This window comes from Gopherus evgoodei, chromosome 15, assembly GCF_007399415.2.
Source record: "Gopherus evgoodei ecotype Sinaloan lineage chromosome 15, rGopEvg1_v1.p, whole genome shotgun sequence".
Classification (NCBI taxonomy): domain Eukaryota; kingdom Metazoa; phylum Chordata; order Testudines; family Testudinidae; genus Gopherus; species Gopherus evgoodei.
The window spans coordinates 18,440,236-18,467,365 of NC_044336.1; positions in this window are offsets into that span (position 1 = coordinate 18,440,236).

Genomic DNA, 27,130 nt, shown 5'->3' on the forward strand with positions numbered 1-27,130 from the left:
GATTCCAGAAGGGCTAGGAGCAACATAAATTCTTCTGGACATAGTTAAATGGGTTTGGTAGCTAGTGCAAAATCTTCCAGTTTCCCTTTTAGATAAGTTTTTTCTTGTGTGTTTGGTTCCTGTAATTCAAGCTATACAACACCTCAGTTCTCAATGTAGTATGTAGTACATAGGTAGTATAGTATCAGAGGGGTAGCCGTGTTAGTCTGGATCTGTAAAACCAGCAAAGAGTCCTGTGGCACCTTATAGACTAACAGATGTATTGAAGCATATTTTATAGGTAGTAGAATATTTATATACTCCCCATTACCATCTCATCCTAGTTGGTTCCTCAGACTCGCCTCAGTCAGATCAGTCAAATCATCTCCATGTTAAATTCTTCCATTGAACAACCCCACTGAAAGAGCCTTGAGTTAGCAGGGTGAGTTATAACCGAGAACATAATGTAATGTGTGAGGTATAAGTATCATTGACGTAGCCACTTTTAAATACTTATCTTTGCTCCCTAAATCTTTGAAGAAACATTTTATTAACTTATATTTTAGCTTAAAGTGTTATATGGAAAGCAATAGTTCTTGCTGGGGAACAACATTCATTTACTGATTCAGACCTGTTTTAGAAACTTGGGCCCTTCCAGGTTAGTGCAAACAATGCCACAAAACGAACAAGCTTTTCTGACACCAGACAGTTAGGTGGCCCAATATTCAGTGATCTTATAACCCATTTTCCATTTAACTATAGGAAGAATGACTGTTAAATTGTGGAGGAAAATTATGTAAATTCTGGTAATGGAACTAGATGCTGTACTGGATCCAGAATATGTTGGATAGAGCTAATGGGTGGGCACAAATGACTTGTTTTCAGTCCCTGGTCTTAGAAGTGATTGTGCGAAGACTGGATTTTTATCTTAAACAGCCTACTGGGGATTGTTATAACCCCTAGGGTTGGTTAGACCAGCTGTGACTCACCAGAGCCTAGTTCTGCTCTACTCAAACCCTGTTTTTCCTGCAGCCCTGACCCCCTACAACGTATGAGGGACATTTTCAATGGGGTGGGGGAACCATCATCTAGCTGGGTCTACCATCAGAGAGGGGCCATAACATTGACAAGGACCTTGCTTGATTTTTTTTTATCAGTCCCTAACATTTAAATTCACTAATCAAACAGATTAAAACAAATCAAATAGCAATTTTTGCTTGCCTAGAAAATTCATCCTCCTTGATCACTAAAGCAAAAAATTCTACTGGCTGTATGTATGAGACCGTCTGAAAGCAGCTGTTGTTTTTAGATAGCTTAATTTTCTCCATTCAATTGTTCAGCATCACCTATTTTGGATCTGCAACTGCATGTCTAGCACAGGCTTTATCCTTATTGCCATTGCACACATTTATTTGATTATTTTTAAACACCCCAAACTAGTTAGAGATGAAAAGTCACGAGTGAGGTTAATGAATAATTCATGGGCTGCGGTGCTTTGTGATGGCAGCTCCGGATAATGATGGATGAGCTCAGTACCAGAGCTGACTAGCTGTCCAAGGTCAGATTGCACATAGGACCGTTACTGTTGCCTGACACCGCTTTAGTTCCATTGGATTTCCTATTTTAAACAGCTTTGTTATTCCTAGATAACTGCTGAACCCCTTAAAGGGTTGGGCGGGCATTTGCTGATCCAAAAATTTGGAGAACTCTTATATGGTATCAAACAAATCACATGGTTTGGCAGAGTTTTTGCCCACAGATGACCTGATCCAAAGTCAACTGAAGTCCATAGAAAGATTACTATTCATTTCAATGGACTTTGTGTAAATGGGATCATTCTGGGCCTGATCCACAGGGGGAATAATCACTAAGATCAACTTTCATACAAAAGTACTTTACTAGTTAGATTTCTAAAAAGTATAAATTGTGACTTTTATTTTGACAAAGACTTACAGCAATTGACAAATGTCAGGCCAAATTCTTCACTGACTTATCCCTCAGATGAAATCATAGCTCTATTGAAGTCACTGGGAGTTTTGCAATTGATTTCAATAGACTCAGAATTTTCCCCCCAGTGTGTAATTCCACTAACAACAAAGTGAACAATTCAGCAAAGGGTGCATGGTGTTAAGTCAGTGCAGAATTTGGCCCCATAACTTCATTTCATTGAGACAACAGACTGCCATACAATCTGACTTGAATACTTGCAGACACTTTTTGTTGTAAGTGGGTATGTACTTTACGCCAATCAGGAATGAATTCTAACGCCTTGTCTTGCTTAAGCAGGTCTACACTTAAAACACTTCATTGCACTGTAGCGCATCTCTGAAGATGCTACTATGCCAATGGGAGAGTTAAACCACTTTTGTGAGAGGTGGTAGCTATGTCAACGGGAGAAGCTCTCCTGTCAACATAGTGCTACCTACACCAGGGGTTAGGTCAGTATAACTGCATTGCTCACGGGTGTGGATTTTTCACACCCCTGAGCGATGTAGTTATACCGATGGTAGTTTATAGTGTAGACCTGGCTTTAGTGTATCCAGTTCTCCATCAGTCACCTCTCTTGAAAGAGAAGTCAACCGTAATGGCCATATTCCCTTCTCTGCAAAGTATACCAGAGAGAAGCACTTTACATTCCACCACCCGTGTCAGTGGCCAGGCAAGCAGTAAATGGCATTACAAATTGGCAACCTTGGAAACAGTACCTTGTTTCCGTTACAGAGATTAGAATAGATGTCAAGATTGCTGAGAAGCCTACTAGTGCCCCCTAGCCCTGGGGTTTGTTACATTTGATGATGGCCGAACCTGGTGCACATGCTGAAGGATGGGCAATTTGTTAATATGCCATGTTTTGAACACAGTCTTAATTTAATAGTAGATATGTCTCAGGGGGAGGAAAAGTTTACTCTCTCTCTCTCTAATGCCCTGCCATATACTCTGCTGCTACCTAATTTATTTTCTCTGGCCACTATTGTCAAGGTTTGTACTTTCCTCTCATTCAGGCACTGAGTCAAATGAATACAGATGTAAACAGAGCCTCTTATTTTCTGTATTTCCACAAAGTCATTCAGTGTTCTGCTATAGAAAATGAAAAACAGGGTAGAATGCTTAAAAAATGAGCATTGTTCCTAAAATACTAAGTGTTGTATGGCTTAAAACCCCCTCACAAGCAAGTCCATTGTCATATGAGACTATATTTACAGTTTCTGTCACAGTGGTTGTCCTTAAAATGTGCCTATTTTATCCAAGCAACTAAATCATAGGGAACAAATCATTCTTCTGTGAGTCCATTCTGATCCCAGAATTCAAATATGAACTTTCTGGTGTTCAAAGGGGCTTGTCTTCATGTTTCCTCTTTAAGCCCCTCTGTATGTGTAGTTAAACTGCGGAACAGGATATTGCTGAGGCCCAAAATTTTAGCAAAATTCAAAAATTGATTGGATGTTTATGTGGAAGACAAGAATATCCAGAGTTGTAATAGTTAATGATAAAAAAAATGTGGAGGAGATGCTAAGATTCATACTTCAGCGTTTAAGCTAATCTCTAAATACTAATGACTGAGAGATTTCTTACACTTTCCTTTGAAGCCTCTGGTGCTGGCCACAGAGACATGATTCTGCACCAGATGGACCTTGGATCTGATCAGTTATGACAATTACCATATATTACAAATGGGCCGAGCAACCCACTGTACAGGCATCAGTCAGTTGCAAGTGGACCTAGTCATTGGTCTCCATATGCTTCTAAGCTGGCTGGGTCTGGATAGAGCCTAGTCACTGTTTCAAACTCTGGGATTCTACGGCATGCTACTGTGCAGTTCCATATCTACCATGCTTCCCCGCACATGTCACCCTGGTCTTGCAGTGTCCCCTAACCTCCCCCTCCCCCCCGCCCAGGTAAAAAGCCCTTTTTCCAATAGAGTGAGTCAGTATTTGTGAGTCAAAATCAATAGCCCCAGACTGTAGCTTTGATGGCTCTCAGTGATGGTTCTTAACAAGGTGTCAAATGAGATCCCCAGGCAGGGAAGCTCTCTGGAATGCAGCGTGACAGGCTGCCCCCGTGCAAGTCTGCACTAATGTTGCCACAGGACCATATTTCGAGAGGTATAAAATAGACTTCATAAGTTGGTACCGTCAGATCCCACCCCATCGCATTGTGTTCCTGTGTTCCTTATTCTGGTTTAAATGCAGAGTCAGATTCAGAATTCTTTGTGTATCCAATGTTCTTGTTAAAATCATTGGGCTTGTTGATCTCACAAGAGATTCAGAATCAATCCCTGAATCAGAATATCTTTGTGTCAAATGATATATCAGGTGTTTTAATCCGTCAAAGTAAAAACAAACCAGAGAGTATGAGTGCACAGTAAGCTATGCTTGATACTGTGGTAGAATAGATTACTTGTGTATGTGTGTACTAGAAGAAGGCTACAACTATAACATAAGAACGGCCCTACTGGATCAGACCAAAGGTCCATCTAGCCCAGTATCCTGTCTTCCAACAGTGGCCAATGCCAGGTGTCCCAGAGGGAATGAACAGAACAGGTAATCATCAAGTCATCCATTCCCTGTCGCTCATTCCTGGCTTCTGGCAAACAGAGGCTAGGGACATCATCTCTACCCATCCTGGCTAATATCCTGGACCTATCCCCCATTAATTTATCTAGTTCTTTTTTGAACCCTGTTATAGTCTTGTGAACCCTGTTATAGTCTTGGAACAAAAAGGAATACTAAAGAAAAGGAAAACTCTCTGGGATAAATCTAAAAGCCCAAGATAATTAGGACAAAATGTGAACCAAAAAATAATGTTCAGGGTTTAGCAATCATTTACAATTGACACAATTTATAACGAATTAGCTTAAATCCCCAGTTTTTCATATTTAGAAATTGCTTTCATTTAATCATAAGCAGATAAATGTTTGGCTAAATGAATATGAATCCAATAGGACATTTATCTTCCGATGATTGAATATAAACAGGATTAACTCCCCACTAACTAGAAACTGAAAGATGTTTCTCTTGCACCTCCTGAATCCTGGATGAACCTAGGAGTGAATATATATACAAATACCCTCTCTTAAAATAAATGAAATACAGGAATGACAGAATAAAGCATGTTTGTGACATTAATCCAGCCACAGAAGGAAAGATAATTCTTGAGGATGTATTTAGCAATTTATGTCCCAGGTCAGCCAAGCTATTTAAGTATGAGAACAATCACTATGAACCATGTCCCAGTTTTTATTTCAAGGACAGGGCCATAGCAGATCAACCCTCAGAAGCAGACAACTGGTCATGGCTCTCAGACCATCCCCTTTATGCTAAGCACTGATTGGATCTCAGCACAAGAAACAATCTGGGACAAAGCAATGATTTATAAACTGAGGCCCTGATCCTGCAAAGCACTTAAGCAATTTTAATTCTACTCCCATGAATAATGTCATTGAAGTTGATGTGGGGCCCTCTATGAGCAAAGCTGTCTATGTCCTGAAGTGCTTTGTAGGATTAGGACCTAAATAACTGATGTTTGTACCAATTTGTTACATTTCCTACTACAGAGGTAAATGCTGTTCACGTAATGAGGCCAGTTATAGGTCACAGTCTGGCAAGGGGATCCACACAGGGATCCACTGAAGGCAATGTGACTCCAAGCAAGCATGAAGAATCTCCAGCACAGACTCCACTGCAGAGCCTGGTCCAGTGTCCATTCCCCCCTGCAATGTGTGTGAAATGAGTTGGTGGGCTCAGGGTTGCTGCTAGTGGGTAGTTGTCCATATCACAAAAAGCACCGTCACCACTGGTGAGCAACTGAGGACCATGTCCTTGGCTGGTGTAAATTCAAATAGTTTGATGGATGTCAGCGGCACTATGCCGATGGACACCAGCTAAGGATCTGGCCCTGTGTTTGGTACCTTTGCTTTGTAGTCGGCCTCAGCAAAGCATTGAATGACTTTCTCCCTTTCCAGTAGAACAAGGTAAAGGCACATCGGCAGAGTAAGGAATTGTGTATTACTCTCCCTGCTCTGTGGATTAAAAGGAGATTCCAGCACTGGCGCTCTAACAAACTTCAAAGACATAAAATGATTCTTAAAAAACAAGCAAGCAAGCAACCAACCAACCTAAAAGATACATGTTTCGTATCTCAAATCAGAGTCAGACTCTGAGTCCCCGAATTACCTTTCCCCCGTTCTCATGGTGGCTGCCCCCTCTGTGCTGCATTTTCTCCAGCTGTTAGGCTCAAGGTTGATTCAGCATTCAGGTTAGATAAACCTCAAATGCTTTCCTTTGGAGGCCTCATGTTTTATTTACATGTATTGTTCTTGTACAGTGCTCGTCCTATTTTCCTGAGTAAAAAAATCTGCCATCGTCACTCGCTTAGAGACCATTCAAAAAAATAAGATGAGCAATATCTGTGGTTGTAAGTGAGGATTTTCCTCAATTGTGGCAATCAGGAGTGTGGGTTAGGAGTGAGAATTCTAGCTTCATCAGTGAACACAAATACCTCCATACACGTGAAAAGCCACTTCCTGTAATGCATTTCCTTTTCCAGATAGACTTTGACTTTGGCCCATATGACAGCACCCTATAGACACACGAGGTTGTCTCAGGTACACTATTGTACCAGAAAGACACATTATGTCAATAAGGCAGGTTCCACCATTACAATAAATGACCGAGTACCTGGCCCAGTTCTTAGTGGAGATCAGGGCATAGAGGAGAGCAAGCTGGCCCAGGCTCAGTTCAGAGAAGGGTTGCGGGTGATGGTGGACTGGGAAAAGTCCCACACAGGTTCTGGCTGCATTATGTCTGCCCCCATAATTGAGGATGTACTCAGAATTTAAAGGTCCAGTTGGACCAAAAATTCCTCAGCAGTAGCAAATAGCTGCTTGTCACCAGGGCAGCATTTTTCCATCTACACTGTGGCCTTTCATGGGGCCATATCATATGTCTATTAGTAGGTTGGAACTGCTGCAGAAGGCGGTTGCCTGCCAGGTGCTAGGGGCACCAGATTGGAAGCTCATGACATCTGCGCTCTGTGGTCTTCATTGGTTGCCCATTAGCTTCTGGGCTGAATTAAAAGATGGTGGCTTTAACACTATCATGCCCTAACTAGCTTGAGATCTGCCTCTCTCCCTGTGTTGTACTGCCGTCTGTGACGGGGTGGTATACAAGTCCCACTCTGGACAACAAAGGGTTAAGGAGCAGCTCAGGGTTCAGCCAGTTCCACCCTGCCTCACCTGCAAGACGTGCACAGACTGGAGGAGGAGCTTCAAAGGGGAGCGGAGCAGCTCACCTGTTGGCAGATCAGGGAAGAGAACAGACCTTCAGCTCCTGAGGAAAGTCAGGAGGGTCTCAGATAACTACTGCCTGACGGCTCCTCCCTGAGGGATGGGAGGACCAGCTCCTGATGCATCCTGAGAGGGAATCATTCCCTTCCACCTCTTCTAATTCAGTGTATTTTTGTTAATGCCCAGTGCTTCATGTTCCTGGACTACCCCAGAAGGGGATCTCAACGACAGTGGCCTGGCTGGAGGGCCAAGTCACAGGACGAGGCAGGCCATTGCAAAGGTAGAGCCGCCATGGGCAGGAGACAGAGCACTCACTCCAAACATACAAACCTCTGGGTACCCTGCCATTGCTGAGAAACTCATACTGTTTACACAGGTCAAAGGCAGCCTCACTCACTAATGCAATTTAACCTTGATCAAAGCATAACAGTGAGCTAATACTCCTGGTGCATCTCATTACCCTACATGGACCATGCAGCCTGCTGTGAAGCTCCACAGATCTGGGCTATTTTGGACCATGAAGGGGAATGAGTGGTGGAAGGACAAGTGCAATGGGTAGCACTTCAAAATAAGCCACCTGAGTTAATCACTATTTCTCTCCGTGCTTCGTGCAGCCATTTACAGGAGGGCAAAATGAATATAAAATGTTATCAAGCTGATTTAGTATCATTTCACATCCACTTTACACTGGGCCCAGTATTTCCTACCTTGACAATGTATGTATGCTATACAATACTAAGGGCCCGATCTTGCCACCCTTATTCACATCTTTAATCCTTTCTCCCACTGGTAGCCCTACTGGGAATCTCTACACTGCAATTAAAACCCCGCAGCTGGCCCATGCCAACTGACTTGGGTTTTTGGGGCTTGGGCTAAGGGAATATTTAACTGCAGTGTAGACATTCAGGCTTGGGCTGGAGCCTGGAGTCTAGGACCCTGAGAGATGAGAGGGTCCCAGAGCCCATCATCTGCACTGAAACTAAACAGACCCTTAGCCTGAGCCCCATAAGCTCAAATCAGCTGACACAGGCCAGCCGCAGGTGTCTAACTGCAGTGTAGACATACCCACTGAAGACAAAATGTCTACTTTCTGATGGCTCTCACACTTTACATTTTCCAAGCTCTGTACACACAGTAATCAATGCTGTGCATGAAGCACTTTACAAAAATCTTATGACAACATTGCATTTACTGATGGATTTTACTGTCTCACATTTTGACACAAAATAAGATTCACTGAGGCTCAGACATTTTAAATCTAAGCTCCTCATCTATAGCTTGGCTCAGAAAAACATTTGTTTCACTTCAGCCTTATTTCTCAGAAGATCCCTGAACCAAATTCTGTGTTCTATTCTTGGCTGACGCCCCTCCAGCACTGTGTATACCTGATGCCATTCACCTTCTATCTTCCTCGATTCCCTGTTGTACAGCCAGCAAGAACCCAGCAGAAAGGATTTCCACAAATGTGGGATGTGAAGACTCAGCCAAGCTTCCAAAATATAACAACCGGGGATCTTAATCCTGATTTTTTTTTTCTGAAGGCAACAAAAGTTTTTCTGAAGGCAACAAGGATATGAAGTGCTCTCAACCTTCACACCTTGCCAGGAAACAATGGGGAGTAGTGGGGAGGCTAAGATATGGACAGAGGGCCTTGATTAACATGCTCCACTGAATCCTATTCCCGTTCCTTTGTGTCCATTTAAAGACTTACAGTAACTACAAAGCTGAGTAAATCTTGTGCTCCTAAAATTTCCTCCGCTGATAGGCTGGAAGGGTAATAGTAGTAAAGAACCTGTGCTCGTGGACCACGGAAGGAAGATAGTCATTTTCTTCAGCTCTCTTTTAGCTTGTACGTTTCAGTGCCAATGAACATGTAGGGTGGGACTTCAGTATTGGTCTCATTCTCAGCTGTTACTTTTAGGCCAATGCTGAGCACTTCTGAAAATCCCGTCCATAATTTTTACCTGTATTGTGCTTCCTTTTCAGGTCAGTCTTGTCCCTAATATTTTAAAAGTTGGCCATTTATAAGTTTAGGAGTAATAGCTTTCTGTGGCAAAAAAAATGCTTGATATTATTATTATAATTTTATTATGGGCCACATTCTGCTACTGTTACCATGGGCAAGCTTCTCAGTGAAATCAGTCAGGGAGTTGTACAAATATAAAAGCAGGATGTATGGCCCTATGTTATCCTGGTTGCCCATTCAGTCCCATCCTGTGCCCCTCATTCAGTCCCATCCTGATCTCTAATTAAGATTGGCTTAAGCCCTGAGGCATGAAGATTTGTTATCCTATTGATCCTTAATTCAAACCCAAGGCTGGGTGGGAGAGGCGGGGAAAGAATTTTCTACAGTGACTACATGAGAATTATTTAAGTGAGAATTTATAAAATCTTAAAATCAACAGAGGCAGCAGGATGGAATTAATAAATCATAGGCCACCAGCTTATAGAGCTGCCAGGAAATGTTTGTCAAAAATGTGAAAAGCACGATCACAGAGCTAATCTCCTTACTTTTTAGAAACCTATAACCCCATAACCTGACAACCTTCTAACCTTATGAGGAATCAGCCCTGAATAATTCCTCATATCTATCTGAACAAGTTTCACTCAGGCTATTGTGTCCATGCGTGTGGAATAGTGAGGGGGCATTGAAGTGGGGTGGGGGGAGGAATGCAGTTGTTTTGCTAAGGAGTTTAATCTGTCAGGCTGCTACATACCCTGCTCCTTGCTTGCCCCCCATAAGGACCAGGCTCTCTGCTCTGGGGACTATTCCATCCCAATTCCTTTTGGGCATAGAGTGCTCCAATGAGCGCAAAAAAGGGTCAGAGCTGTGGCCCCAGCCTTTTATGCACTAGAATTGCCAGACTAGTTCAGACCAGAGGGGGTCCATCGAGTCAAATTATCCTGTCTGACAGAGGCCAGTACCTCATGCATCAAGGGCTGTTAAGAATCCTGCAACAACTAGAAGTCAGAACATCTGTGCCCCCCATTCAGTCCCATCCTGACCTCTAATTAAGATTGGCTTAAGCCCTGAGGCATGAAGATTTAATATCCCTAGATAACTCTGGATATTCTTGTTATCCATATAAATGGTCGAGCGGTCATTTGTGTGTGTTCATTCTTCTCACCCAGGACCCTCTCTTGTTGGCTACTGTATGCTAGCAGTGCTGTAATCTGTGTGAAACATGCTGGTGTGTGTCTCTCAGGCCAGTGTTCAGCGGGTGTGTTCACACCACAAAACCTGCATTATAATTGGCAGTGACTGTCCTCCTGAGGCCAGACTTTACTTGCATGTCACATGCAAACTTCTATGTACATCATGGAGCATCTTGTACTGAATTCAGGGGTAGAGTACCACCTTTTGGTTGGCACTCTCAGCATTCAGGTCAGTGAATGGAGGTGTATATTATTCTCTTATCCAGAGCTTGGCCTTTCCGGGCAGGCTTGGAACAGAGTAAAATGAGGAGTCTTGTGTCACCGCTATGCATGAGGTTCATAGAATTATTGTGTGTACTAGAATCCCCAACTAATATCAGGTCCGCATTGTCCAAGGCACTGTATGTGTGCACAGAAAGAGACAGCCTCTTTCTTGAAGACAGACAAAGGGTGGGAGGGGAAACAGATGCATAGAAGTTGAAGTGAGTGTCCCAGGCAGTACAGCAATAGGCCAGTGGTAAAGCCATCAGTAGAACTCAGTTCTCCTGACTCTCAGTCCAGTGCCCAGTCCACTGGCCCTTATTGGCAATGCCTCTCCCAGCATCAATCGCAGGCACTATGTACACTGCAAAAGACCAATTTAAAAACAGGGGAAATGAAAATAAATGCTCTCACTGTTTAAAAACAGCCACGAAAAAATGGGCCCAATTCCCCCCTACACTCCAGCTACTTTGTGGTACGTCAGTTAATCAGAGCAGCTATAAACTAGATAATTAAGCCACATTTATGGATGCTTCACACATTCAGATTGGTGTAAAGCAGCCAGGGTGAACCTGACCCTTTCCACCCCCAATGAAATCTTAAGTAGACCTTACTCTTTCAAGAACTACCTCCACTATCTCCTCTCTCAGGAAATCAGACAGCACAGCTGGTAAGGAGAACAGAAGATACAAAGTACTATAAAAACAGGAGTTCAAATATTTCACCATGTTGTCATTTGCAGATTCACAGTGGCAATGGATATAAAACTTAGATCCTTCTCCAAATTCAAAGAGTTCTATTATTTAAGCTAAAAGAGAATCTCCAGTAGCTGCCATCCATAAAGGGTATATGACGTTGTTGAGCAGTTCTGATTTCATACACTAAAGGGCACACATAAGAACTAGCTAGCTCATAACCGCACCATCTCAGAATTCTTTCTCAGAAGAAGCACAGAGTGATTAATGTGCTATTCACAGATACTGCAGCTTGCTAACTATTTGAATTACTTTCAAATAGTGTGTGACACGTATAATTTTCCAGCTAGCCCCAATGCTGCTAAATTATAGATTATTTCTAGTTAATTCAAAGTGTTCTCACTTTAAAAGTGTGGCAGTGCCACAGGCCAAACTGCAGGGATTGTAATGTCAAATGGGAAAATTACTTTGTTATAACCACGATCATGAGGATGGACACACAGCTGGCCTACCACCTAAGTGCTATTGTATTAGCTTTGATGCACACTTCTCTTTGACTCCAATTCCCTATAAGCAAAACCCTTAGCTACAAGCATGAACTTCTGCCATTATATTTCACTAGACATATGCAAATAATTTCTTCATTTTAAAATCAATTTTTTTTTCATATGTAGTGATGATAAAGGGGCACATGTTGCAGAAAGGTGACCTCCCTTTTGTGGAGGCAATTCAATTGCAGGGCTAAACTGGAGTAGTTGCAACTCTAATCATCGGTTTGTGCTTGCTAACGCTACAGTGAGGTTAAATAACTTGCCCAAATTCGTATAGCAAGTCAGTAGCACAACCCACAATAACGTTTGGGTGGCCTGATTCCCATACTGGTTACCAGAACTACAAATAATCAGGCTTCTGACCACAACCCATTTGCTGGGTGGAAAAATGCAGGCATAAATCTTGCAGGCATAGACTGTGGCCATTAGGAATTAGGACAGACCAGTCTAGAAGCCTTATGACCTAATGATAAATAAGAGATGGGGAGTCAAGACACAAGTTTTCTATTATGGGCTGCACTATTGACTTGTCATATGACCTTGGGCAAGTTATTTGCCTCTCTATGCCTCCATGTCTTCATCCGCTAAAGGGAGTATAAAATATGTGTCTGCATGACAGACGAGTTTGAGACTTAGTTACTCTGTTTCCTGGGATAAAAAGTGCTGTGTAAATGCAAACTATTTGTGTATCTCAGACCCGCAGCCAAAGTGTTCACCTGCCTAGTGGGAACAGAGTTTCCTTCTTTCTTAACAGAGACGCTGTGTTATTCAATGAAATTCCCTCTGGAGGGTAGGAAATTCCCTCCAGGAGAGGTGAAATTTCAAGGGTCCAGGACTGTGTGTATGAGTGTAGAGGGAACTACCTCCTTTACTTTACCACTAATCTGTCTAACACCAGGATTATTTCCAATTCTGAATTACAAACTCTCTAAGCCATTGAAACAGATGGGTTGTGGGGTTTTTTTGGCAATGAATTCTCTCCCTCCTTCTCTTAAAATATGGAATTTACTCTCAAAATGCCCTGAGATGCAAGTTGTCCAGCAGTCAGTCCTGCAGTAGGGGCGGGTTCTATCTTGTGACAAAGTATAGCAAGAACCGAGGCCCTCAAACCCTTGGAAGGAGGGAGATTCCAAACTTTCCAGAGAGGTCTAGGGCATATACGCTACAATATCCCAAGATAACAGACCTTTAAATCATGACATTATTTGTGTAGGGAAAAGTTATTTTAAATAATTGTCAGAGGTTTAGAAAAAAATTAACAGAGGTAGCATGGCCCAGTGGCTGGAATACTGGAGTATGATTAAGAGGACCTGGAGACTGTTTCCACCATTGCAACAGGCCAGCTGCGTGATCTTGGAGAAGTCATTGTACCTCGCCACGCCTCTGTTTCCATTCCGCCCTTTTCCTGCTTTGGCTATTTAGATTATAAACTATTGATAGCAGAGGAATCCTGACCTCAATGGGGACCCGTGATCCTGTAATACAAATAATTAGAGTGACCAGATGTCCCGTTTTTAAAGGGACAGTCCCATATTTTGGGACTTTTTCTTATATAGGCACCTATTACCCCCTACCCTGTCCCGTTCTTTTACAGTTGCTATCTGGTAACCCTACAAATAATTTATTTCTCCTTCCAAATCCTATACACCTGGATTCCTGGTACTAAAGGAGGTGGGGTTTAGAGGTGGAGACATAAAAGAAATAGTCCCAATAATATTTCTAAGACAACTTTTCTGAAAACTGTGTTCCGAATGCCTGATATTGTGGTGACATATAAAGGTTTTATTGGCATCATTGGCATATCTCAGTTATTTCTTTGTCACCATCCCAAGATCAGGCTGATGAGACAGTTATTTCACACCATCATTCATGCTCTCTTTGCCCGGCATGTCCATGCATGCCCGTATATAAACTGTAGATGAGTCTATGTTAGCCATGTTCCAGAGAATGGCCCCAAACTACACTGACATTTCATAAGTGACTACAAAAATTCTGCCCCATGCCGACAGATTTGTGAACCCTAATGAAACTGGCAATGTTTCTCGAGCTACTTACATGGCGAAGAGATTAATTTCATGCCACAAAACTTTTGCCCAGTTCTCCCAAGCACAATAGCCTCTGTTTGCTAGCTACTGGCGCAGTTCATTTAATTTATCTCGGCACTTCATTTGGAAGATTGAAATCCTTCTCCTGCCGTCATCCCCAGTGATTTCTCCACTTTAATTAATTGAAAGCCTGCTGGCCCATTAGAGAAGTGGGTAATGACCTCTAGATTCAAGTCACATTTGGCTAACATAGCTATTCTGTAACATTTGCCAGACAAAGCATAAAGGAGAAGTGCCCTTAATAATAATGAAAACCGCACTCATCCCAAATAAATTTTATTAAAGCAGGAAATTAGATTCCAACAGTAAAAAAGGGAGAAAAACACAGAAACTACCCCTGAACTTGCAGCTTCCTGTTTTCAAAAGACTCCATGTTTCACCAAGATCAATTTTTATTATTAGCTGCATTAAAATAGAACCTAGCGACCTCAACTGAGATTGGAGCCCTTTGATCCAGGCACGGTACAAACACCTAGTCAGAGACAGCCCCTATCGCTAACAGTTATAATGTAAATAGGTTAATCAAGGGTGGGATGGGAATAGAGGTCCAGAGAGGTAACGTTACTTGCCAAAGGCCGCACTGCACATCAGTGGCGTAACCAGGAATAAAACTCCAGTCTCCCGACTCCTAGCCCAAGACTCTGTCTACTAGACCATGCTGCTTGCTTAAATTAAATGTTTGTTTATTGGTAATAATGCTGGTTGCCTGACCCAATAAAAGGGAGATCCATTAAAGAATCTCCCGAGTCTGGAATCTATCACTTCATTGGCCTGTCCCCATCTCCCATAAAAGTTGATGCAAATGTTGCCATTAACTTCCTAAGGGGCTGGAGTGGACAACAAACTGGAAATAGAAAACCAGTGGGCAAGTGTGGGCTGTCAACCTACCCCTTGGTGTCAACATCACTAGATTCATTTTGCTGAAATTATAAAAGAATCTTTAAAAGTGGAAAAACCCTGGGTGAAATCTTCGTCCCATTGAAGACCATGGTAAAACCACCATTGACTTCAGAGGGGTGAGGATTACATCCATTATGGTTTTAAGTTTGATTGATTGGTTTTTGTTTTGTAGCTTTAGTAACTTACTCCACAAATTATCCAGTGTATTTCAACGGGGCTGCCCAAAAGAGTAAGTTACTATTCAATGGGTGTAAAGGTGTGAGAAACTGGCCCCATGGAGGCATAATGGAAAGTTGGCTCTTCAAGGAATAATTGCATTGAATTCTCTGTTTCTCAGAGATGAATGCAAAGCTAAATTCAGAACTCAGTCAAAGTCATTCCTTAATCAATGCAGTTTTATAATGCCAAATAACTCACAGTAATTCTAATTAGGTCTCAGGTACTGTCTATTGATGAAGTCTTACAGTGAGTGTAAAATGAATAATCAAGACTGGCTACATAGGAACTATTTTTTAATTTATTATATTAAGTTTTACAGTCTTGCTTAATTAACAAGTAAATTGGCTGCTCAGAAAGCCATCTCCTGCGGCTGCTGAGCACCACCTTCAACTCAGTGGGGTGTGGAGGGGGCTCAGCTCTTCATAGATTCATAGATTCTAGGACTGGAAGGGACCTCGAGAGGTCATCGAGTCCAGTCCCCTGCCCTCATGGCAGGACCATCCCTGATAGACATTTATCTAACCTACTCTTAAATATCTCCGGAGATGGAGATTCTACAACCTCCCTAGGCAATTTATTCCAGTGTTTAACCACCTGACAGTTAGGAACTTGTTCCTAATGTCCAACCTAAACCTCCCTTGCTGCAGTTTAAGTCCATTGCTTCTTGTTCTATCCTTAGAGGTTAAGGTGAACAAGTTTTCTCTCTCCTGATGACACCCTTTTAGATACCTGAAAACTGCTATCATGTCCCCTCTCAGTCTTCTCTTTTCCAAACTAAACAAACCCAGTTCTTTCAGCCTTTCTTCATAGGTCATGTTTTCAAGACCTTTAATCATTCTTGTTGCTCTTCTCTGGACCCTCTCCAGTTTCTCCACATCTTTCTTGAAATGCAGTGCCCAGAACTGGACACAATACTCCAGTTGAGGCCTAACCAGCACAGAGTAGAGTGGAAGAATGACTTCTCGTGTCTTGCTCACAACACACCTGTTAATGCATCCCAGAATCATGTTTGCTTTTTTTGCAACAGCATCACACTGACTCATATTTAGCTTGTGGTTCACTATAACCCCTACATCCCTTTCTGCCATACTCCTTCCTAGACAGTCTCTTCCCATTCTGTATGTGTGAAACTGATTGTTCCTTCCTAAGTGGAGCACTTTGCATTTGTCTTTGTTAAACTTCATCCTGTTTACCTCAGACTATTTCTCCAATTTGTCCAGATCATTTTGAATTATGACCCTGTCCTCCAAAGAAGGTGCAATCCCTCCCAGTTTGGTATCATCTGCAAACTTAATAAGCATACTTTCTATAATATCTAAGTCGTTGATGAAGATATTGAACAGAGCCGGTCCCAAAACAGACCCCTGCGGAACCCCACTTGTTATACCTTTCCAGCAGGATTGGGAACCATTAATAAAAACTCTCTGAGTACAGTTATCCAGCCAGTTATGCACCCTACCTTAAAGTAGCCCCATCTAAGTTCATGAGAAAGAGCTTGGAATTGTGCAGGATCTGGTTCACAAGTAGCGCTGGGCAGGAAATGGTTTTGAAATTGAGATTTCTACTTTTTTTCCCATCACAAATCAAGACAAAAAGTCAAAATCTTGAAAAATTGTGCAACCCAACAATCCAATTTTTTTTCCAATTCTGGTCAATCGAAACACTGCATTTTGATGTCATTCTTTTGTATTTTTGATTTGTTTGTCAATGATTTGTTCAAATTTTGAAACAAATAGTCTTTTCAAGCCAAAAAAAATGGAATTTGTCTTTCAGAAAATATGGAAACTTGAAGTTCTGACATTTTTTAAACCTTTTTTCCATGTTTTTTTTTCTCAAAATGAGAAATGAATTGAAATCAACCCTTTCCTGTGAACAGTTTTGATTCTGACAAATTGTTTTTTTCTGATGAAAATATCTGTAGTCAAAAAATTCCTAAACAGCTGTATTCATATAGCCAATTACACACACCGTGTCGATGCACAATTTTTGTACAGATATACAAGCTGTATAAGTTATACAGCTTGGCTCAAATAACACATCCAAATGGCCTTGGACCTAGCTAAGGGATTGCCCCTCCACCATGCATGCCATACAGACACAGCTGTGGTCAGCAGAAATGCCTGAGCTGGATCTCTGTAGTTATAGAAGAGAGGGGTCTGCAGGCAGGGCATTCTCTGTGAGGACTCTGGACCTTATTTTCTCCCTTGTTCCAAAACAGGCTGAATGTGGTGACTTTCTAGACACACTGCAAAAGATGTCTGTTGGAGAGAGGTCTTAGAGGGGGGTATATGTATGCTTCCCACAGGATGAAGGTGGTGGCTGGCTGGCCAAATTCCTGGGGAATTATCTCATCCCAATGCTACTCAGATTTTATGGCCTGACTTTTTTTTGTCAATTTTTAATTAAATAAATAAAAGGACATAAAAGGAAGAGGCTAGTGGTCTTTTCGCGGCTTGAGCTCTGAGTTAGACACTGACGTCCCCCCATGAAAATAGTTTTGGGGCATACCATTTGACATAATTGGCAGAAGAGATGGCTGGAACATTTTTGAAACATTTGTTCATTGATGGGGCTGTTTTGTTGAAACATATCCCCTTAAACAAAGTTTTTGGTGGCAAGAATTCTGAGGTCCAGGGTGCACTTTCTTCACAGAGAGAGAGAGAGAGACTGACTGACTGAAAACCTGATTTAATCATCCAAAAATGGACATTTGGACACAATTCAATTCCTCAGAGAGTCAAAAATTTTATTTTCACCCCAATGCAGAACAAAAAGAAATTCTGAAACCTCAAAAGTTGTTGTGAAGTGGAATTGTCATTCTCCAGCCAGCTGTGATTGGCAGTCTCTATTCAAAGGAGATAATGCTGAACTGGAGGGATTGAAGTCAGGAGGCTGGTGCATTGGCAGAATTCTGTGGTCAGTCTTGCTCTGCCCCCTCCCCACCCGTTATTGTCAGCATTCTGCTCACTCCCCAGTTTAATTTATTAAATAGAGAAATGAGTAGTTGTGCCAGATGAGTTTTTGTGCGAGAAGATCCTCTAGCACTGCCATCCTTTATCAGTAATAATCCAGGCATAAAATGTTGCCTACAGACAGATTTGAAATAATAGTAATTTTATAAGGCTTATAAATCAAACTATAAAAATAAGAGACAAATGCCTCAGTGTAATAAAATATAAAGAAAAAACACCCTAGGAATCTTAATTAAATTGTGTGACAATAATAGACTTAGAAGGCCATATTGTTCAAGTCTGGGCACAATTCTCTAGCTGCACATTTTTGTATGGACAACATAAAGCATCTAAGACTCTCATCCTGCAAAGATTCATACGTGTGCTTAACCGTATGTACAAGTCTTTCCATGCGACTTCAGTGGGTCAGCTCGGACTGCAGAAAGCTGGGAACTACCCAAAGTGCATAAAGCTGAGCATATGTATAGTCTTTGCAGGGTTGGAGCCACTAGCTTTTACTTGCACAAAAGCAAAAAAGGAAGAAAAGAAATCTATGCAAACTGTGCATGCAAAAACTTAGGTAATACCTCAATTCATACATCTGGAGACCTGACTGAGTTCTTTTTAAACATATAGTCTAGATATAAATCTCCAATAAACCTCACAAAAGTTATTTATATTTTCTCCATAGAATTAATTTTCAGAGATGTAATAAAAATACCTATTTTTCATGTTTGTTCTGGGTAGTCACATGATTAGGGAACATACCCAGCAGAGATGATTTTGCTGATCCATACTTTTCCCCACAACATATGGTTGCCCAACTGCAAGAACTCACCCCCTCCTCCCATGTCTTTCTGGAGTTAACCCTTTAAATTTGGCAGAGACCAGCTGCTGCTTCCTAAAGTGGCCATTTTTAACTGACTGCTGTTGTTAGCTGCAGCCTCCTCTCTTCTAGCTTGTAAGTATCTTTAACTCCTAGTACAATTCTTCCTAGCTTTCCCCTTTTTTAAAAAAAAACAACAACAATCATGCCAGCGTGGTATGTTTTCAAAAGTGACAAGTCTGATTTTGTTTAAAAGGCCATCACAAAGCTCAGTGTTTGTTTGTCTCAGCAAGCACTAGAGAAGATCTGGTATGCTCAGAGGAGGTTTGTGTAACAATACAAGTTTTACTCAACATATTCATAATAAGCAGAGTCACTTTTGTGTGTTGTCAGGAACACAGGCTGCTTATCTCTGACCACTCTGAAGTTAATGATAGAAGTACTGTATGTGGTCTACTTCATTAGAAGTTGAGGATGGTTTCTTTTGAGTTGTGCTGAAAACAAATGTTTTGCTCATCCTTCCTTTCTCAAAAGCAGAAGGAGGAATAAACAAATAGTTTTACTGGATTGTGGTGCTCTGTGGTGCATATGATAAGCTGATGTTTCTAGGGCCCACTCCTATTGGCATTCCACACAAGCAACTTGCATTGACTTCCCTGGGGGTTTTGTGCTCAGAGGCTCTGGAGCAAATGACCTTAACTGTGCAGGTAACCACTATTTTTCCTCTTCGTAAAACTATTTAGTTAGCTATGTATTTATAATTATTCCTCTTTTCTTTCCCCGTCATTCTCCTTTGTAGGCATTGAGGAGGTTTCTGGGTATTTTCCCCACTTTTTTGTTTTGTTTCATTTCAGTTTATTTGTACAGCACTTAAACATCAGTTCAATTAAAAATTTCATTTAAACCTGTTGGACAGGGATAAACTTGATTCTGCTTTCACTTTGGTGTAAATGAGTAGTAATTCCAATGAAGTCAGTGGAGTAATACCGTTTGTGGTTTGAAAGTAGCATGAGGCCTCTTGTTTAACTATGGACAGGAAGTGTCCCTGTAAAGCTGGATTTTAAGAAAAAATATTTATATCAGATGGAGGGTATAATTAAGGATTTGGTTGACCTTCCAAAAAAATGGATCAAGCTGGAGATTGTAACCTTTGTTTGAATGACAACCGAGGCTACAACAATGAATATTTATATGGAAATTCTGAATTATTCATATACTTTTCAAGATAGCAGAGTTTAACCGAGTAGCTTCTTGTCTATTTGTTACACTGTAAAATAGGGGTTGCATGCACAGTGATATGGTAGCTGATTTTAGACAATTCCTGTTTGACATAAATTGTATATATGAGGAAAGCAGCTTTGTGTCTGAGTTTGTATCTGGAACAGGTGCAAAGGCTAACAAATGCAGGCTGTTCTGAATAAAGAACATTCAAGTGCATATAAATCACCAGTCTAACTTTATTATGATACAATGGTGAATTATGTTGGTTTTGCCTCTGCAATTAGATGGTACAACAGATGGTGAAGATTTACAGAAATTGTAATGTTCTTGGCAAGATGAGTTTAACAAATTTGTAACTGTGTAGTCTCAAAACAGGTGAGAATATTTGTACCCACAGAAAAAATAGGTGATTTCTTTTTTGGTGCCTTTCCAGTTGCCTTAAGTTTGGCTTTTAAAGTGGATTTGCCTAAAGAGTGGTACTGTTAGATTACACCAGAATTTTCCATTCATACTTGCACTGCTTTGGTGGAAATTGGCATGGTAAAAGACCAAGTAAGCCCGTTTCCAAAGGGGAAATGCACAGTTGAAAGGAGTTTTATGTGTGCGCATGTGGTCCATTAGGCATATGAGGGAGAGCAAGCAGCTGGTAGCATAAGTTTCTGTATTGCCTAGAAAGCCAATCTGCATCTAAAGAGAGGTGAAAAAGAGAAACTAGCCCATAGCCAGTTTCTCATTCTACTAATTTATTACTGTTTACAGTAATGCTTTATAATACAGTTACTGTAATTATACTGTAGTTGCATTGCAGTTACAGTGGAATTACACTGTGGTTTTGCTTTTCCGTACATAAGCACCACTAACTGATATAGCTGGTAAGTTAACTGCACGACTGACTAACTCCAAAGGGAGTTATGCATAATACCTACACTGTTAAAATCTAACCGCATTGTAATTGTACACTGTAATTATGTTCTGTCATGTAGTGAACTTTCCAGTCATAGATAGATCATTAGGGTTGGAAGGGACCTCAGGAGATCATCTAGTCCAACCCCCGGCTCAAAGTAAGATCAATCCCCAAATGGCCCCCTCAAGGATTGAACTCACAACCCTGGGTTTAGCAGGCCCATGTTCAAACCACTGAGCTATCCCTCCCCCCTGGGAATCAGTGATAATTATAGGGATTAAGAAGCATAACCGTAGTGTAATTTCACAGTAATTGCTGTGGAACCATGGTATAATTACAGCAACTGTACTATAAAGTATGACCAAATCTATACTTACTAGTACTATAATTGCATCGTTGACTGTGTAACCTCTCAATCTGCAGAATCCCACTTTTCATCCACTGTGAACAGAGATACTGCAAAATCGTTCGGAAAGGTTTTTGAGGGATAGCTCTTCACCACATTCAGAGCAGTGAGTTTGAGTAGGTCACATGCTCCCTCTAACCCGCCACTTATTCAGATTACACTAGAGGAATTGAGTTTCACCATAACGTTTCTCATTGCCTCAGAACTAGCCACTTTCCCCTGCGCGTGTTCAGGGCCGGCGCTACCATTTAGGCAGCCTAGGCAATCGCCTAGGGCCCCAGAATAAATGGTGGGCGCCATTGTGCCGGAGGGGGCGACAGGCGGCTCCAGTGGAGCTGCCGCAGTCGTGCCTGCGGATGGTCGGCTGCTCGCGCGGCTCCGGTGGACCTCCTGCAGGCACGGCTGCGGCAGCTCCACCAGAGCCATGGAGCACCGGACCCTCCGCAGGCACCACTGCGGCAGCTCCAGCGGAGCTGCAGGACCAGCGTGTGGGGCGGCAAAATTGCCGTCCGCCTAGGGCGCTCAAACCCCTAGCGCAGGTCCTGCTTGTGTTTTGAGTTGTCTGTGACTTGTTTCCTTTGAATTCCCTCAGTAAGATTCATGAGGGGTAGGGAGGAACCTGAAGGTAAAACAGATTTTTGTGTCTCTTCCAATTCCTCCTTTGTAAAGAAGAAAGAGAGATAGACTAGTCTCACTCGAGAGTAATTATCAGTAGTTTTGATGACATTTTTACAGTGTTTTTCTCTAGACTCTTCTGTATGAGGCCTGCATGCAAAAGAACTTTGTCAGCTTCACGAGGTGGTACAATCCATGCCTGTCTAGCTGTTAACAATCGGGCACTCTCTTGCAGCTACAGGGTGTAAAATCTTAGGACTAGATTCAGAAAAGGATTTAGGCGCTTAAATCCCAGAATCAGGCCCCATTGGCATTCCCAACCCCCCTGATCAGCTGGCACTGAACCCTGTAGGCACCTAAACTTACCCCACACCTATGTTTTGCAGTACAAATTCTCTAGGTTCTTGTTTCCACCTCTGAATGTGCACTGTGCAGCCTCACTCTAGGTCTCCTGACGCCTAAGCCCCCAAGCGATGCACTAGCTGGGGAAAGACGATTCCTTTGTGAATCTACCCCGTAATGACTGAGAGATAAATGGACAAAAGGACTTAGGCACCTAACTGCCACTTCAGTAGTAGTATTATTAGAATGGGTGATAATGATATTTATGGAGTGATGCAATTAAGGCAGTCTCGTTATTGTGATCGCTGATACTATGAGGTGTTCCTTATGGATAAAATTTCTCATTTTCTCTGTGATCACTACGAGGGCAGAGTGAAGATAGTCGGGTGTCTGCTTTGTGAACGGCAACCTTAGCGTTGCATTTTCTGGTTTTCTAATTTTTTTTTGGAAACTTTTAACTTTCCTGGAGGGTAACGCTCACGCCGACCACTGATCTGTCTCAGCAGCTGTAACATTAAATGTGTGTTTTGTGGGGGACATGCACACATTTTGCAGACACGTGTGGGTATCCAAGTAACTCAGACATTTCAGTACTTGCCCCTCTCTCAGAGCCAGGCAAAATGCCTCCTGGTGTTTGTTCACTGTTGAGGATTTCTATGTAACTTTCTCATCAAGCATAAACTTTTGCCGGCACTGCTACCGAGACAAAAGAGTGACATTAAGTTTTCTATAGCGTCAATCTAGCTACAGAATTGGCATCTCTGCACCACTGGCACCAGTTTTCAGGTCTCTGATGTTCTCTTTAATAGATTTTCCATCTGCTATTCTGTCCTTTTATTGGTGTATAACTATATTACCTTATGTAGCTGTCTAGTGAATCAGTGTGCAAAGGGTCTCCAGCCACAGTCTGACAGCATAATTGAGTTAGAAAACTGCCGTTTTCAATCTCAAATATCCTTTCTTGTTTATTTCACACAATAAGCTCCAGTGCAATGATGCTGCCATCAAGCTGGAAACTGCACAGATATCAAAGGAGCAGTCTGTCTAAAAGCTGGAAATATCCAAAGTACGTACTTAGCATCTGTAGTGGAAAACTAATAGATTACGCAATCTGGTGCAGACTTGGTTGGACCAGGGAGAGTGTGTGTGTGTGTCTGTTTCAGAACACTGCTTCTTGCTTTACATGAGTGGAAGAGACACATCCATTACTGCTGCAGTATTGGCTGAGTGTTCCAGGGATGATAACCCAAGAGAGATTTTCAAATGAAATCCCTTTAGGTCAGGTCCTGTCATCCTTACTCAATAAGTAGTGCTATTGCAAGTAATGTCCCTTTGTGAATAAGGGAAAGCAGAGCCTAAACAAAGATGTTCCCATGTTGATAAATACTGATGAACACTTTCCAAAGCTATTCAGAGGTTTGTTTTTAACATTGCTTATGCTGGGGGTAAGTCTCCTTGATATGATCTATGTTTGCTTTTAATGTTGGCGATGCAGGTAGGGTGAGTATTTGTTGTCTTTTACTTTATCTGAGTGTAGTCTCTCTAACTGAGGGCAGCAATTAATATCACAAGCATTTCAGGCTTAGAAAATGTTGGGTTTATTTTTAACATAAAAGTTCATCTTGCATATTTTTTATTTTAAACTTTCAGAATACATTGCTCCTTTATACCAGCTGATCTCCCTATGGTCAACCTACAGAAAATTCAGATGATTGCATCATTTGTGTTTCAAAGGAAGATCAAAAAGCAACGAGTCTTATTGTTCCTCACTTTAATTGTACGTAGGTCTTTTATTTGTTGCCAGAATAACTTGAGTTGAGTTTTGCAGTAATTGGCCTTACAGCAGAAAGTTTCTGAAGTTCAGACCCAATTACCTGGATATAATATGATCCAGGGGAATCTTTTTTAGAGAGTACCTGTTGCCCAGATTCCTCTTGTTGTGTTTTTATTACTATCTTGCTGTGTAAGGCAGTTCTTAACAAACTAGCCTATATTCCCCTAGCTAATATAGGTAATAATTCTTGACATACTCATAGTCACATATTAAAAAGGGATGCACTTGAAATACAAAGTCATAGAGTTCAACTATTTACCCATGTCATGAACTGAAAAAATGTAGCTGAATTACTTCAGACTGTGTATTCTAGATCATTTTAGATCTCCCAGAAATGTTCAGTACAAGAATAATTTGTGCTTCTATTTGGGCTGAGAAAAATTGAATCCGCCAACTGCAGTGATCCATATTAACAAATCGTGACATTCCTTGTGATAAAATCATTTTAGAAGTAGCTGATAAAGCTGTTCACCTGTAAAAGTTGATTGGTCCAAATTTATCCCTATAGTAGGTGGAGTGAAGCCACTAGAATTACACCAGGGATTAACTTGGCCCATTCTTTTTTCCAGCTTGACGCCTGTGAGCAGGTGGCTTAAAGGGGGTGCAGGGGGATATCGCTCTCTTGCTACTTTCCCAGTACAATTAAGAGACTTGTTGGGAGAGAAGTGGATGCTGCAGAGACAGAAAGCTCTCTGCACCCCCTCCCTGGGAAGAGGGAGCAATTGGCTGCTAGGAGACTGTAAGGTTGGAACAAGGCTGAAGGTAGGAGAGCAGCAAGAGAGTGGACTGGCATCCCCAAACCAGAGAGCCCGTGTAGGAGAGGGCTGAAGGCAGGCAGAGCAGCAGAGGGAGTTTCCCTTCAGTTGGGAGGTCTGGGGTGATTGTCCTGATACAAGGACAGGAGAGGGCTGCATTGGAGAGCTGGGGCATGATGAGGGATGCCGGGCTATGTCAGGGCTTGGTGAGAGAGGTCAGGCTGTAAGTTGCATGTATTATTTGGACAATGCTGGGGGGAATTCTGGGCTATGAATGTGGGACTTCTGTTACTATTTATGTGCATGGGACACTTGTTTTAATAAAACAGCCACCACACAAGGGCCATTTGCACTAAGACTGACTGTTTTGGGAGACTCTGAAAGAAGAAACTGAGGCAGGTTCACCTGTCATGCTGAGGCCTACTGCAGGGGAGCTCTCCAGGTGGAGTCACCCTATGATAGGCTTTGGTCAGCCAGTTGCAAATTAGAGCAGCCTCAGGGCTACCCTAAACCGTACTGGGAACTGAATAGTTGCCAGGATCATGAAAAGGTATGGGGAGGTGGAATGCATATCACTTCCGCTCTGTTGCTATGCTGGGCTCTGCAATGGTGCATGCATGAATGAAGGCCAGAGAACCATCAACACCCATTTAAGTGCCTGGAAGTTGAAGGCACTGAGTAACTCTAGCAGGAAAAACTAGATGTAAAGTAGGATAATACTGTCTGATTATTCACATAAGAGGAAGGGAATAAACCTGATGCAAATGGGTAAAGGTCTTGAAATGAACGTCTCCAGAGCGATTAAACTAATAAAAATATCCAGGCCAAAAAAGAACACTTAGGGACTTTATGGCTGAAATGTTAGCCGTTTTAAAAGGCTGGAAAGTTTCAAACAACATTTAGACTAAACTGTCTGAGATATGATATGAGAAGACAACTCCCACCTACCTCACAAATTAAGTCCAGGCTCTGAAATATACAAAGTACTTAGTTCTGGAGTTGGGTCTTGTTAGGTCAATAATTGGATATATTATCTTCATACCTTTCTTCATGTTTAAGAATAATGATGTGTATAAGCATAAATATTAATTCCCATTCAATATGTATGCCGTCTGACGTCCCTAGGTGTGAATAGCAATATTGAGTTACATGAGCCAGAGTATTTAAGTGTCTTTGGATAATCTTTAAATAAGTGTATTAAGATTCAAGTGTGCACATGCAGGTGGGTATTCTGCAAAGGCACTAAAGGATTTTGTAAGTTGCTGGCAGAAGCTTTTCTATAGAGGGAGCAATCAGTCAGAATATATGAATATCAGCATAAAGGAGGGAAAACAAAAAAGGGCTTTATAGCAGCAAGAATCTTCATGCATTCATATCTGGATGCCAGGGAAGTTGAATTAGTTATATGAAATGCATTTATTAGTGATGATGCACACAGCCTTAACATGCCCTAATTTTTCACTAAATTTCATACTTTGGTGTTCCTTTAAAAGCAGGACAGGCATCTCCCAGGATATTAGCGTTCCCAGGGGAAATGAGTCCCAGGGTAAGCTCTAGTGCAGGGAAGACATGCAGACACTCCAAGCAGGAACCTGTGGCCTAGTAGGGGAACCCAATTCGATGCTCTGAATTGGGCCTGCTTTCTCTATTGTTTCTTTTGTGGCTACAAAACTGGAATTTGGCTTTTTATGCCTTGACTCCTTGCTGTGCGTAGCCCATGAGCTCTGGGACAGAGGTAGCTCCATGTCACAGCCCAACTAATTATCTTAAATGAATGACTTCCATCGTGAAACAAATTTCTTTTATCTGAGACCTTGGTTAAAAATCTTACTATGTGGATAGTGGATATTGTAGACAAACTAGGATGAAATGTTGATCTTGTGTCTGTCCACTCATTCCTCTCTCAGCAAAGCATTAACACATTACATCCAAATCTTTATGATGGTGGGGAGATACCACAATAGTGTGGTACCAGCTCCTCTGTTTGTTTAAATATGCTAAATTTCATTGCACAAGTAAAGAAATACACTGATATAATTAATAGAAAGAAACACTGTGTGTTTTGTTTGTCTCTCTCTGCTTATTGCTGTCTTATGATGGCTGAAAACACATGAAGAATGGAATG